We start from the raw sequence: 15137 nt of genomic DNA on the forward strand, positions 1-15137 counted from the left end.
TTCCAAAGTGGTTGTACTAATTTGCAGTCCCATCAACAATGTATAACTTCTTCCCCTCATACTCACCAGCAATTATCAATATTTGTTCATATCGTATTGGTTTGTTCATTTTGTTTTTATTTTGTTTTTGGTTCCAGGGATTGAATTTTACCACTGAGCCACATCCCCAGCTCTTTATTTATATTTTATTTAGTGATAGGGTGTCACTGAGTTGCTTAGGACCTCACTAAGTTGCTGAGGCTGGCTTTGCACTCCCAATCCTCCTGCCTCAGCCTCCCAAGCTACTGAGATAGCAGGTGTGTGCCACCACGCCTGCTTCATTATTTGTATTCTTGATGATTGCCATTCTGACTGGGGTGAGATGAAATATCAATGTAGTTCTGATTTAAAGCTTCCTGATTGCTAAGTATGTGGAATATTTTTTCCATATATTTTGTGATAATTTGTATTTCTTCTTTGGAATAATGTCTATAGGTCTTTCATTCATTGATTGAGTGGGTTATTAGGGTTTTTTAGTGTTAAGTTTTTTGAGAACTTTTCATATTCTGGTTATTAATCCCCCGTCAGAAGAGTAGCTGGCAAAGATTTTGTCCAATTTTGTAGGCTCTCTCTTCACACTCCTGTTTCCTTTGTTATACAAATCCTTTTAATTTGATTCTATTCATATTTTTGATTCTTGGTTTCATTTCTTGTGCTTTAGGAATCCTAGTAAAGAAGTCAGTACCCACGCAAATGTGTTGGAGTGTGCTCTTCTGGCAAGTTTCAAATTTTCTGCTCTAATTCCTTTGATCCATGGTGAGTTGGTTTTTGTGCAGAGTGAAAGACAGCAGTCTAGTTTCATTCTTCTATACGTGGCTTTCCATATTTTGCCAGCACTATTTGTTATAGAGGCTATCTGTTCTCCAATTAATGCTTGGAAAGCAGTATGGAGATTCCTCCAAAGACTAGGAATGAATGGAACCACTATATGACCCAGCTATCCCACTCTTTGGTCTTTATCCAAAAGAACCAATATCAACATACTACAATGGTACCTGTATACCAATGTTTATAGCAGCACGATTCACAATAGCCAAGTTATAGAACCAGCCTAAGTACCCATCAGTAGAGAAATGGATAAAGAAAATGAAATGTGATGTATATACACAATGAGTTCCACTCAGCCATAAAGAACAATGAAATGATGTCATTTGCTGGTAAATTGGTGAAACTGAAGAACATCATGCCAAGTGAAATAAGCCAGATTCATAAAGTCAAGGACTCAGATTTAGAAAGTCAATGTTTTCTCTCATATACACAATCTAGAGAGGGGAAAAAAGCTGGTGAGGGAGATTTCACAAAAATACAAAAGAAAGCAATAAAGTAAAACATGGGACCAAGTAGAGGAATCTGGGGAGGGAAAGGGAAAACATCGGGGAATAAAGTTAACAAATTATACTATGCTCATGTACGAATATATCACAATGTGTTGCAATTTTATACATATAACTATAGTGCACCAATTAAAAAACAAATAAACAGAAGGAAAACCAATACAGTAGAAAGAAAGGATCAGTGGAGAGGGAGGATGGGAGAGAGGAGATAGAAATGGAGAAAATTGCATTAGATGCAGTTATGAATATGTCAAAATGAATCCCACTATTATGTACAACTAAATGCACTAAAAATCAAAAAATAAAATTAAAAATCAATAAAAAGAATTTGAAAAAATAAATTTATGCTCAGGTTCATATTTTTACTACAGAAGTTAAGAAGCTGTAGCTCAGAGCACCATGATGTTGAGACAGGGATGGAGAAAACCCAGCCCTGCCTTTGCTGAAGAAGAAGGTTGATTGTGAAAGGGAACACAGGTCAGTGTCATAAAAGGCATCCTGGTGGGAAGGAGTGTGCTGGTCTCTCCACCTCCTCACATTATGCCAGTAGGAATGTGGGCATATTTAGATACCTCTGCAGAAAGAGATCCAAGGTTCTTCAAGTCACAAAGAGGAGGCCTGAACAAGTCTTACGTCGCTCAATCCCACACAGGCAGCTGTCTCATGCTACAGAACAAAAGAATCAGGCACAAATTCAAGGCAGTCGTTACATGTAACAACATGTTGAACAACCCATCAATCAATCAAAAGGTCCAAATTCAGAAAGTTCTTATACCCAGTCCTGTCCTCTCTGCTCCACCCCGTCTTTTACTTCAGTCCTTCAGGTTCTTACCTTTACAAGCCATGAGAGACAAGTTAGAACCCTGGGCAATGTCACTACCTGGGGCAGAAAAAGAATATTAATCACCTTTTCATCGCCATGACAAAATACCTGAGAAAACTGAAAGGAGTAAATATTTATCTTGGCTCACAGGTAAAGAAGTTTTAGTCCTTGATCCACTGCTCCATTGTTTTCTGGGCCTAAGTTAAAACAGTACATCATAGGGGCTAGGGTTGTGGCTCAGTGGTAGAGTGTTCACCTAGCATGTGCAGGGCGCTGAGTTCAATCCTCAGCACCACATAAAAATAAATAAAATATAAGTATTATGTCCAACTACACTAAAAAATATATTTTAAAAAAACAATACATTATAATGGCAGGAGCATGTGGTGGAGAAAGCTACTCATCTCATGGCAGCCAGGAAAAAGAGAGAGCAAGAAGACAAGGACATACCCTCAGTGACTTATTTCCTCTGCCTATACCCTGCCTCCTACAGTTTCCATCATCTCTCAATAATCCATCATCTCCAGTAGTCCATTCAGTTGTGAATCCATTCATGGGATCAGAGCCTTCTTGATCTGATTACTTCCCAAAAGCTCTAATGGGAACCAAGCCTTTGACACATGAGCCTTTGAGAGACATTTCAAAACCAAACTATAATACAAATATAGCAGAGCCCATAGAAGGTATAAGTGAGTGAGCTGCCCCATGGGCTCCTGACTGCACAATCCCAAGGATCATCCCCTCCAGCATTCTTACTTGGAGCCTGAGCATAGCTCCCTCTTTTTCAACCTTTGAGAGGCCAGGGAGGAGACTGGGCCATGAGGACTCTAAACCTGGACTCCAGGGAAGTTTCCTGAATTGTGACTGTAGACAGAGAAAGATCAGGAAGCATAAGGAAAAGAGATGTGCAGGGTCTGAATCAACATGACATCTGTCTTCGGCAGGAATATTCTCCTGACCTCTAATTGCTGGGAATCAGGAGTCCCTGTTAGATGAGTGTGTGTGTGTGTGTGTGTGTGTGTGTGTGTGTGTTGCTTCCTATTAGTGAGACAGTGCTTAACAAGACAAAACTCACTTCTTCCCTTCTATGTTTCATCTTCATCCAAATTGCAATAGCAACCACAGCTCCAAGGACAACCAGGCCAGCAATGATTCCCACAACGTAGATGATGAGCTGAGGACGTGGCTCTGGAAACAGAAGGCAAGCGAGGTTCAGGCCCTTGACCCTGCAGAGAACAGCTCCTGCTTTCACTGACAAGCAGGTCTGTGCCCTCATCTCCTTACCCCATCTCACAGTGAGGGGCTCAGGCAGCCCCTCATGATGCACATGGCATGTGTATCTCTGCTCCTCCCCAGCAGGCACCACCACAGCTGCCCACTTCTGGAAAGTTCCATCTCCTGCAGGCCTGGTCTCCACAAGTTCCATGTCCTGGGTGTGATCTTCCCCATCCCTCTGCCAAATCAAGGTGATCTCCTTCAAGTAGAAGCCCATGGCCCAGCACCTCAGGGTGCTGACATCTCCTTCAACTCTGGGATGGTGGGTCATATATGTCTTTGGGGGATCTGAAGGGTAAAGTTCAAAATTCAACCATTTTGCATTCTTTGTGGGCCATTCCAGCCTTATTCATGTGACCTTACTAAACGGACACTAACGCAGCCACAGATTATCTGGGATAATCTATTCATTGTTCTAGACTCAGGGTGAGCCAACTCATGGTAGAAGACTCCAGATTTCTGTGGGAAAGAAAAAGAACTACTGGTCCTGACTGAGTGGAGACTGAGAGACTCAAAATAACTGCAATCAGACCTCCAAAGACATTGGGTTTGGGGCAGGGAACAAGACCTGGTACAGGTCATGGTTCACAATCTGCTGCCCCAAAGAGGACTCAGCTATTTTGGGGGTCTTCTCTCCTTCCATTCTGAGACAGATTCTTAATTGTCCTCAGAGCAGTCCCTCCAGCGAATTACTATCTAGTGTTGGATATGAAAACCCAGGAACACTTATCTGGGTTCCAAAGCAAAAGAGAGTGGCAGTATTTTGGAGATGATCCCATTTTCCTCTCCTCAGCGGGAGATGTCGGTCCCAATCCCAGGACAGATGGGGAGGTTCCCTGAGGGCCCTTGCACCTTTGCGCAGCAACTTCTCCTTCCCGTTCTCCGGGTATTTGCCAAGCCACTCCAAGCAAGGGCCCTCCAGGTAGGCTCTCCGTGGCTCGGAGGCACCAGCCGCCTCCCACTTGCGCCGGGTGGCCTGAGCCACCGAATTCGCTGCAGTCCAGGAGCTCAGGTCCTCCTTCAGGGCTATGTAATCCGTGCCGTCCTAGGCATCCTGAAGGTACCCGCGGAGCAGGCATCCTTGTTGCAACCAGAAGAGATCTGGAGGGTGAGGGAGCCCGGCCCCGCCCCCGCGGTCAGTCCCGTCCACCAGGCCCCGCCCCCCGCCCAGACCAACCCGCGAGGATTTTTACTTTTTTTTTTAATTTTTTATTTTTTTTATTGGTTGTTCACAACATTACAAAGCTCTTGACATATCATATTTCATACATTAGATTGAAGTGGGTTATGAACTCCCAATTTTACCCCAAATGCAGATTGCAGAATCACGTCGGTTATACATCCACAATTTTACATAATGCCCAATTAGTAATTGTTGTATTCTGCAAAACGAAACCCGGTTAACACTTCCTGGTTCCAGGGTCTCCGCGGGTCCCGCAGCCTCGGTGTGACCTTCTAACCAGGGTACCCGGGGCTACTTGGACCCATCCGTGAAGATCCGTCACGTCCCACCCGGGCCTGGGGTCACTCACCTCCCTCGCTCTGGTTGTAGTAAACTCGTAAATTGTTCAAGCTGCCCCAGTAAATCTGAGCAGCGTCCTTAGCCTTGCTGGTCTCCCGGTCCCAATAATCCGGCCCCAGCTGCTTCATCCACTGCACCCGCGGCTCTGCCCTCGGCGTCGTCCCGGAGTCGCTGTCGAAGCGAAGGAACTGCGTGTCGTCCACGTAGCCCACGGAGATGAAGCGGGACTCCTGGAGGCCGGGCTGGGACACCGCGGTGTCGAAATACCTCAGAGAGTGGGAGCCTGGGGAAGGGAAGCGGCTGAGTCCCGGTGCGACCCTCCTCCCGGCCCTGGATGAGGAGTCCAGGTCGTTGGGATTGGGATGGGGCTAGGGGCTTGTTGACCGAACTGGGGCAGCGGGACTGGAAGGCCCTGACGTAGACGGAAAGGAGGAAGCGGGAGACTAGGAACAAGGACCGAGCATGGCTGGGATGAGGCAGGGTCTGGGCCGGTGGCGGTGGGACGCAACTACTCCAGGTCCTGTGCCTCTGCCTGATGGTCCCCTCGCTCCTTCTTCTTAGAAGCGGTTTTCCTCCCGACACTGCACTTTCCCGCCCAGGTCTCGCTAAGGGTCAGCACCCCCGAGAGCAGAGAGCAGCAGAAACAGGGTTCAGGGAGCCATGAACCCGACCCGTGGGATTTAAGGAAGAATCAGTCTCGGTAGACTTTCCAGTCAGAAATCCAGGCGAGGTTCCCATTGGCTTCCCTAGAAACCCTACGTGCAATGGGAATGAGAACTGGTGCAGCGTCATTAGTGTCCAGGCAGAATAACCTGGCACAGTTTGGAACCCAGGAAATGGTGCATTCTTATGCATGGCTTCCTCTTCCCAGACACTGCCCTCTGGCCTACTAAGTAACAATTAAACGTTGTAATAAATGTTATGAGATCTCTTTCAAAATAGCCAATTATATTTGTTATGGTTTAGATGTGCTGTTCCCTCAAAGCTCACGTATGAAACAATACAAGAAGATTTGGGGGAGAAATGATTGGGTTATAGCCTTAGCCCAATCAGTAAATCAATCCCTGATGGGATTAACTGAAGTGGTAGGGTGTAGCTAGAGGAGGTGGTAATTGGGGCATGGTTTGGGGGTATATATTTGTATCTGGAGAGTGCAATCTATCTCTGCTTCCGGATCACCATGATGTTAGCTGCTTCCCCCCACTACACTCTCCAGCCATGATGTCCTGCCTCACCTTCAGCCAGAGAAATGGAGCCTTCTGTCAACCTCTGAAATAGTGAGCTCTCAAATAAACTTTTCCTCCTCTACAATTGTGCTGGTTGGGTCTTTTAGTCACAACATCAAGAAAGCTGACTAAAACAATATTGTGCTCACACTTCTTGTGGTGATGCAAAATGACACAATGCCCACTGATAAATCAGATGAATGTTGTAGAAATGTGGGACAGTGGATCTAATAACCAGTTGACTACTAAGCAACTAAGAGTGTATAGCATATACATTGTGAATACCTGAAAAGTAAAACTAATGGATTGTGGGGGCTAATATAAAGAAAAACACAGGAAAGCACAACTAGAACTATAAAAAATTTAATCATCTCAGAGTTGCAAATGTTCAATACTGTCAATATTCTCTTCACTAGTAGCTGTGCATTGACTGTTTTATGAATCATCCACATCTGTGTTATTGAGCTTTTCATTGCTGTGACTAAAATACCTGACAAGAACAACATAGAGGAGAAAAAGTTGATTTGGGCATACAGTTTCAGAGGTTCAGTCCATGGTGGGCCAACTTCATTCTTTGGGGCCCAAAGTGAGGCAGGACATCATGACAAAAGGACATGGCAGAGGAGTGCTGATCCTTTCAAAGCAGCTGGAAAGCAGAGAGAGAAAGGGGAAAGGGCTGCAAAGAAAATGAACCTTTCCAGGACGTGATCCCAGTGACCCAACTCCTCCAGCCATGTGCCACCTGCCTTCAGTTATCACCCAGTTAGTCCAAAGAGGAGGGACTGATTAGGTTATAGCTCTGACAATCCAATCATTCCCCCTCTGAACATTCTTGTATTGACACAGAAGTTGGGGGCACCTCACATCCAAACCATAACAACATCTAAGGGATGTGCTTATTTTATTGGAAAAGTTGGTTGTGGTATTTTTTAATGTGATTAACATAGGAGACAATTAATTTTTAGGCACCCCCACTGAATATATTGAATAATAAATGCAAAATATATTGTGCTAGACTCTGTAGTTATAAATATTAACCTATTAAACTTATAAAACAGCATACTTAAATCTAAGGATGACATTGCTTTAAAAATTTTTAACTCTGCTTCATTTCCTCACCCCACTCTTCTCTAACCCTTTTCTGTCACTCCCATCCTAAAGGCCTTCTTCACCCTTTAGTACCCACCACCCCATCATTCCTGAACTGTGGCAGTAGTTCCCTCACCTGCCACCTGTGACTATTGTCCTCACCATGGTCAGCTCCCCATGAATGGGCTGCCTCAACTTGGGCTCAGAATGATGGAGTCGCCATCTATGGACTGAGACCTCTGAAACTGTGAGCCGCAAATAAACTTTTCCTCCTCCAAATTGTTCTTGTCAGGCATTTTGGTCACAATGACAAAAAAAGCTAATTAAAACATATCCCCAGCAAATAGAGACATTAATTTTTGTTGAATAAATAAATGAAATATGACTATAATAAAATGAAATTGTATCACACAAAAAATCAAAATGAAAAATACAAAAAAATTTAGGAAAGGTTTTATTTCATGTACCTAGTGTGTACAACAGTTCATAAAGTCATTCCAAGGGAGAAAGCACTTATCTGTGCTTATCTATTGCATAAGTGACCCTGCTTATTAGTCTTTTTTTTTTTTGATACAGGATCTCACTAAGTTGATTAGAGCCTTGATAATTTGCCCAGAGGCTGGCCTCAAACTCATGATCCTCCTGCCTCAGTCTCCCAACTTGCTGGGATCACAGGCATGCGCCACTGTACCTGGCTGTTTATTAGTTTTTGATGACTGCATAGCAAGTTACTACAAGCCTATTGGTTTAAAAGAATACCTGTTTTTGGTTCATAGTTCCTTGGTCACAAATCCAGGCATGGTGTTCACAGATTGTTCAGGGTTAAACAAAGCTCTGTTCTCATCTTGAGTTATGAAATCCTCCTCCAAACTTATACAGAGCTTTATGCAGAATTCCATTTCTTAAAGGACTGAGGTCTCCTATCTTTGTGGGCTGCCAGAGTTGGGAAGAAATGTGCTCCCAACTCCAGCAACTACCAACATTCTTCACAACACTGATTCTGCACACCCCCATCAGCTTAAATGCCCACATTGCAAGAAATATCTCACATCATGAGTTTGTTTGCTCAGGAAGAGCCTAGTCTTTTTCAGAGCTCCCCTCATTAGGACAGTCCAACTCACCAATGGATTGATACATTCATGTCTCATAGCTGAATGGACTGGGGGAGTGGAAACTATAGGATGTGAGACCCAGTTGAAGGGAGTAGGTACTTGGGGGCATGCCCTTGTCCTGAGTATCTGTTGCTCCCTCTCTTCTCCCCTACCCCATCACTTCTCCCTGGCTGCCCTGAGCTAAGCAGCCTTGCTCTGCCATTTTCTTCTGTCATAAAGTTTTGTTTGCCTCACCCTGGGCCCAGAAATAAAAGAGCCAGCTGACAATGAACTGAAACTTCTGAACCATGGGGCAAAATGAATCTTTCCTCCTTTAAGTTGTTCTTATCAGGCATTTTGGTCACAGGGATGGAAAACTGACTAACACAAGGAGCAAGATGCAACCAATGCCTGTCTCTAACAACTAGACCCACAAACTTCACTAAAGTGATCCCTTCTGAATCTCCATGAGGTTTACTGTCCACATTCTGGAATTCAGTGTCTTACCATGACGTGCTCATCCATCCCTGACAATCTGGTGTTACAATGAAACGAACAGATTTCATATTCTCATGAAATTCCAGATGTCCAGATAGCTTCACACTGTATTGTAGAGCCTAGGGGCTTCAAATAGTTGAGAGAGAAATTATTAGCACGTGCTACCATGCTTGCACCCTTCATCTCTCTAATGGTGGCTCCAATCTCCCCCTTTACTACCTTTATCCCCAGCCTGCAGAGAATAGCACCCCAAACTTCCTGGCAATACAGGTCAGAGGTTTCTATTTGCTTCCTAGCAATGCAGGTCAGTGGGCAGTGTCAGAGGTTTCCATTTTGCTTTAGCACAGTGAGATCCTTTCTCCAAAGCTAAGGGCCTAGTGTAAGGTTCATCCAATTTCAAGGGTTAATTATGTACTTGAAGAAATAACCTGGATGTTTGCAGACCCAGGAGCCCCATGGTGAGCCAGATTTTGTTCATGTTAATTACCTGGTCTGCGGGCCCCCACTTTAACATGCAGACCTGACATTATGGGAGGCTGGTGTCTATATCACAATACTCCTTAGCATTCTGCCTGTTTCTTTCCTGTCAAGTCTCATGACTAAACACTCAAGGTCACTCCAGGTGAACTGGGCTGGCACAAAATAATCACACAGAGACAGAGAAATACATTTTTGGGGGGTTCTGTGATGGCTCCTTTGACCTTAGGGGTCTGTGGAAAGAGAGAGAGCCAATGGAATTCTTTATTCTTATATAGGGAAGTTCCATGGAACATTCTATCCCAAAGGGCAAAGGCATAGGATTACAAAGGAATAGTTGAGTGTAATTCAACCCTAGTGGGTGCCACCTAATCCTGGAGCCATGCCTTGATATTCGAGCTGGGCAACTCACAAGTTACTGAGGTCTGACACTATTGCCAGACTAATGCAGTAATTGTTCAGAGCCTCCTGCTTCAGGACTTCAAAGTGTCTGCATCCAATGCAGCTCTGACACCTTTCCCTGGTAGCACGTGCTAATAATTTCTCTCTAAACTATAGTCTCCTGGACAAATCAGTGGGGTTCCTTGGTAGAAGGACTGAGGAAATTGTGACTGTATATACTCACCATGATATTCCAGGTCCTTCTTCCTTCAGATATGGACAACATCACAGTTTGGAATCTGAACATTGGCTCAGATTTGGAAATTGAGAATGGAAACATAATTTGTTTTTATTTTTTTAAAGAGAGAGAGAAAGAGAGAGAGAGAGAGAGAGAGAGAGAGAGAGAGAGAGAGAGAGAGAGAGAGAGAATTTTAATATTTACTTTTAGTTCTCGGTGGACACAACATCTTTGTTTGTATGTGGTGCTGAGGATTGAACCGGGGCCGCTCGCATGCCAGGCGAGCGCCCTACCGCTTGAGCCACATCCCCAGCCCATGATTTGTTTTTAATTGGTTCAAACACCTTCAGCCTCCTGATCTTCAACTGCTTTTTTATCACAGATACTGAGCACTGTTCTGCAGGCTGACTGTCTGTTTTGACCCTAAGGACACCACCCATGAACCTTCTCCACAGCCCTCTGCAGGTGGAATGCTCCTGGCCTCTGCTCTGCGCTTACTGTGGTGGCTTCCCCTCACTTGTGCTAGTTAACTGTCACCACTTGGTCTCCAGCTCTTCAGGGCCAGGATTTCTCCTTAGGTATTAATGAGCCTAACTCTAGGATCACCTTTACTACGTTTACCACCAGCCTGCAGAGAACAGCACCCTAAACTTCTTAGCAATGCAGGTCCCTGTCACCAGCTCGTTTCTGAAGACTATGGTAAAAGTGGGGGGCCTGCTGGGTCTCTTACAAAATATGGGTCTGATGCCTTCCCAAAATCTCTACATTCCACACCCCCACTTCCCTCAGCCTCTGTATTCCATCTGTTGAGAGTTGGACATCATTATTTCCAGTCTTCACAGAGCTCCTGGAGCCTCACAAATTACCACAACCTAAGCAGCTTTAGCCAGCACCATTTATGACCTGACAGTTATGAATTTCCAAGTCCAGTAATGGGTCTCACAGGGCTAAGGTCAAGGTGTCAGAAGGTCTGTGAAACTTACTGTAAGCTCTGGGAATAAATAAGCTTCCAAGCTCATTCAGGATGTTAGAATTCAGTTCCTTGCAGATGTAGGGCTAATACTCCCAGTTCCTTGCTGACAGTAATTTGGGAGTCGCATTTAGCTCCTAGAGCTCTCTTTCTAGCCCTCACACATAGCCCCCTAGAGCACATACCAATCCTTCTCTCACTGAAACCTCTGACATCCTCTTATCTGTTTCTGATTTCCCCTCTGCCTGCCTCTTCTGCAGCATCTCTCTGATTCCAGCCAGAGAAGGTGTCTGCTTTTAAGGATTCATGTGATTTGATGGGGTCACCCAGATAATCCAGGAACATCTCCTTATTTTCAGGTCCTTAACCTTAATTATATCAGCAATGTCCCCTCTTCCATGTGATGCATCCTGGGCCTGGGCATCTTTGGGGCTCATTCTTCAGTCACCAATTCTGCTTGTGTTGAAATCCATGAGGATCAAGGAGACATTGCTGCTGGAGAGGAGACAGGGACCCAGGAGCAAAGAGCCCAGAAGTAGGGGAATGAATTGGGGAATAGTAGCAAAGAGAGGAATGGGAGCTCTACTCTGGTGACAAGTTAGGGAATGGTAGAAATCAAAGAAACAGAAAGGTCTGAGAACCACAATGAGGAATAAGGTCTCCACCTCACCTCCTAAGCCAGGAGTGCAATGTCCCCGGGGAAGCGCCATGCAGAGAGAACTTGAGAGGGGCTGGGTCCTTGGGGAGACCCAGGCTTCTGTTAGGAGGGACATCTTGAAAGGATGTATAATTTACTCCTGTCCCGTAAGAAGAGAGGGCACCCACCCTAAGGCTCAGGTCCTCTGGCACCTGCTGCTGGAGATGAGACTTCTGGGAACATGTCTGACTCCAGAACAGGATTTTTTTTCTGCCCTGCTGTAAGTACCAGAGGCCCAAGGAGGAGAGAGGCTGTGCCCTTTGTCCTGATAGTCCCAATGTGCATGTCCACATTCTAGGATATTAGGTAGATATTAAGACATTGTTCACAAACAAGAGGTGATTTTATTGAAAAACCTAGTGAACAGGGAGATTCTTAAAACTGAGCTTCAAAAAACAGAAATAGGGAATAGAGGAAAATATTTTTTCTTGTCATATGTAATGGGGTGTTGCCAGGAAGCTAAAAAGTTCAGTAGCAGAGAGAAGATAGAAGCCTTTGGGAGAGCGTAAGTTCTCTTGATCTTTCTTCTTCAGTCTCTGGCACATCCCTGACCTGGACCTCGAGGAGTCCAGAGCTCCTCAGAAGCTTCTTCATTCTCATTGACACCCAACCCCAGAGTGGTACCTCTGACCCACTCACAGCCCAGCTCTCTCCTGGGCTGCTCAGGCAAAATTTCAGAGTAATGTGACAGCTCCCCCGTGTGGCCACAATGCTGAACACAGAAATCCAGTTCAGCTTTTCCTTCCTACAAAGGATTCTTTGGGATCCCAGCACCAGGACAGAGCTCTGCACACTGGGGTCCTCCTATCCCCCATGGTACCAGGTGCAACCCGTTTCCTAAAACCACAGTGGTATTCATATTTCCGGTCCACTGAATGAGCACAAGGCAGGAAAGGTCTCCAACCCATAACATCTGGATCCCAGTTCAGTGTAGACCCACAAAAGTATTAGTGCCCTTAGTCAACTGGATGGGAACTTAGAAGCCAAGTTCCTATCATTTGTTCTGTCTGCTACCACTGGAACTTGGGCTGCCACATGAATCAATCCAGTGATTCTCCAACCCTGAGATCTTAGGAGGAGTCTGGGGACATTAGCTTTAAGGAATTCTGGTCATGGTGCTTTCTCATTGTTTTAGTCAGTTTTTCCATCACCATGACCAAGAATTGACAATAACAATCTCAGGAGGAAAAGTTTATCTGAAGCTCACAGTTTCAGAGGTCTCAGTTCATAGAAGGCCAACTTCATTGCTCTGGGTCCAAGGTGAGCAGAACATCATGGCAGAGGAAAGCAGCTCAGATTATGGCAACAGAAAGCAGAGTTCTGCTCACCAGGGACAAAATATAAACCCCAAAGACATGCCCCCAGTGACCTACCTCCTCCACCCACATTGTCCCTGCCTGCAGTCACCTCACCCCTCCAGTTATCCATGTCTGTTGATTAATGCACTAATAAGGTTAGGGCTGACATAACCCAATCATTACATCTCTAAACTTTCCTGAATTGTCTCACACATGAACATTTTGAGGACACCTCATAACTAAACTGGAACATGAATTCATTTCATACTTTCATTTCTCTGACCTTAACCTTAACCATGAAGGGTATTGGCAAGGTTGGGTCTAAACTCAAGGGATGAAGTGCATATGGAGAATTCAAGGTCTTTGAACACCAAAAAAATAAAGGATTCTCAGAAGTAGATCTAATCTAATGAAGTATGAGCTGAAAACTGAGTCAAGTGGGTGAATAAACACAGTTTTATATTATTATCCTCAGAAAAAAACAATAACAATAAAAATAAAAATGAACACAAAAATTCTAAAACAAATTGCTTCCACTAAAAGGATCTACCTTGTCCACAAATTTAGATTTTTACCCTATAGTTATTTATTTTGATGAGCACTTTTGATGTGATCAATATATCAAAAGTAAAATATATTCAGATTCATTCATTGAACAAATATATGTATACACACACAATCTGGCAGGCAATATTGTAATTGTTCTGGGAAAATAGCTTTAAAAAATAACAAAAATCCATACTTCATGGGGTGTTCATTATAGTTTTAGGAGATTAGGAGACAAAGAATAAATTAAATGACAGTGGTGTGGTTTATCAGGTCATGATTTATGCTGTGGAGAAAAATCAAGGCAGAAAAGGTATGTAGAAGGTAGGAAGTATGAGATTGGAATTTTCTAGAAGTTAGGCAACACTGAGACCAAAGACAGGAGAGAAATGAGGGAGGATGCCTTGGGAGACCTGGGAGAAGCCCTCCAGGCAGGAAGGTCAGCAGTGCCAAGGTCATGAGAGAGGTACATTGCTCAGACTATTTCCATGGAAAGCAACTCACTGGGGGATTTTGAGATCAAAGTATTCCTCATGGGCCATGTGCTTCAGACAAGAGGGAGTCTAGGATCCAGACCTGTGCTTGAACCTTGATCCAACGGTTTAGCCTCAATGGCACTTCCTGGCTCCCTGGTTCCTCTTCCCAGGGGTTGTAGGTGCAAGGTTATTCTGAGTGAGAATCTGAAGGAGGCATAGAGTGCTTCCCAGTGACTGGCAGCTCTGCAGCTCTCACTTCACCTGGGATCCTGAGCTGCAGGAGTGACACTCTCAGTGAAAACTGTCCATACACCAGCACGCTCCACTGCAGACTCACCATTCCTGTGAATTCATTCAGATAGTGGAAAGGACATTTCCTAGGCCATATTTCCTTAGATCTCCATGCATAGGGCTTTACCACGTTAAGTATTTATTGTTTAATCTCAATCTCTCTCTGGAAGGTGTTTCAAGTAAACATTTTTTAAAGACTTTACACTTTTTCTGCCTAATAATTGTGAATGATTTTCAGTTTTTTTTTACACAATATCATTTTATTTACAAATCTACATAGTTAGTTCTTCTTTAAATACGTCATAATATTTTTATTTTCGGGAGATTTGCTGCACTCCCCATTTGTTTCTCTTACCCTTCAGGTGCCAGAAACCTGAGAACCATAGCTGGTGCTGAACATCATGCTTGACTGTCTCACATCCTCAGAGTATCGAGATCTCTGCCCTGTAATGTGGATTTTTATTGTTTATTTCTAATTTCCCCACTATAATTGTGCATTATGATATAAGTCATTCAAGTCCTTTGTCCAAATAAGAAAATAAACACTCCCATAAGATTTTTCCGTCTTGTCCTTTCTTCTCAAGTTCACTGGGCATAGACTCTAGGTCAGGTGCCAAGTCTCATTTCCATCCCATTTCCATTGTCTAGAATGAAGATGCTACTAGTAGCCAGGAAGGAGCTGCTTCCTCCCAGTTTGAGTGAATTGCATAAGATTCATTTTTCTTTTTCCATCACTTGCCTAGTTCTTAATTGGAGCTGGTGGCCAAATTCCACCAGCCAGGATACAGACAGGATCCCTGGTCTCTGCTGGAGACTGAGGCATTATCCAGGTTGAGTGAAAGCAGCACATGGGACCTAGGAAGTGG

The 15137-nt window shown here is 44.2% G+C and overlaps 1 pseudogene across 1 annotated transcript; it reads right to left on the reverse strand.

Moving 5' to 3' along the window:
- Nucleotides 1-1900: 1900 nt before the first annotated feature.
- Nucleotides 1901-8924, reverse strand: LOC101960943 (patr class I histocompatibility antigen, B-2 alpha chain-like; annotated as a pseudogene). Its single transcript, XR_013424549.1, has 7 exons — nt 8907-8924; nt 4947-5361; nt 4324-4551; nt 3481-3759; nt 3272-3384; nt 2206-2253; nt 1901-2039 (listed from the first exon to the last, which is right to left on the reverse strand). The product of XR_013424549.1 is annotated as a patr class I histocompatibility antigen, B-2 alpha chain-like (transcript).
- Nucleotides 8925-15137: the final 6213 nt, after the last annotated feature.

Source organism: Ictidomys tridecemlineatus, chromosome 8, assembly GCF_052094955.1.
Source record: "Ictidomys tridecemlineatus isolate mIctTri1 chromosome 8, mIctTri1.hap1, whole genome shotgun sequence".
NCBI lineage: Eukaryota > Metazoa > Chordata > Mammalia > Rodentia > Sciuridae > Ictidomys > Ictidomys tridecemlineatus.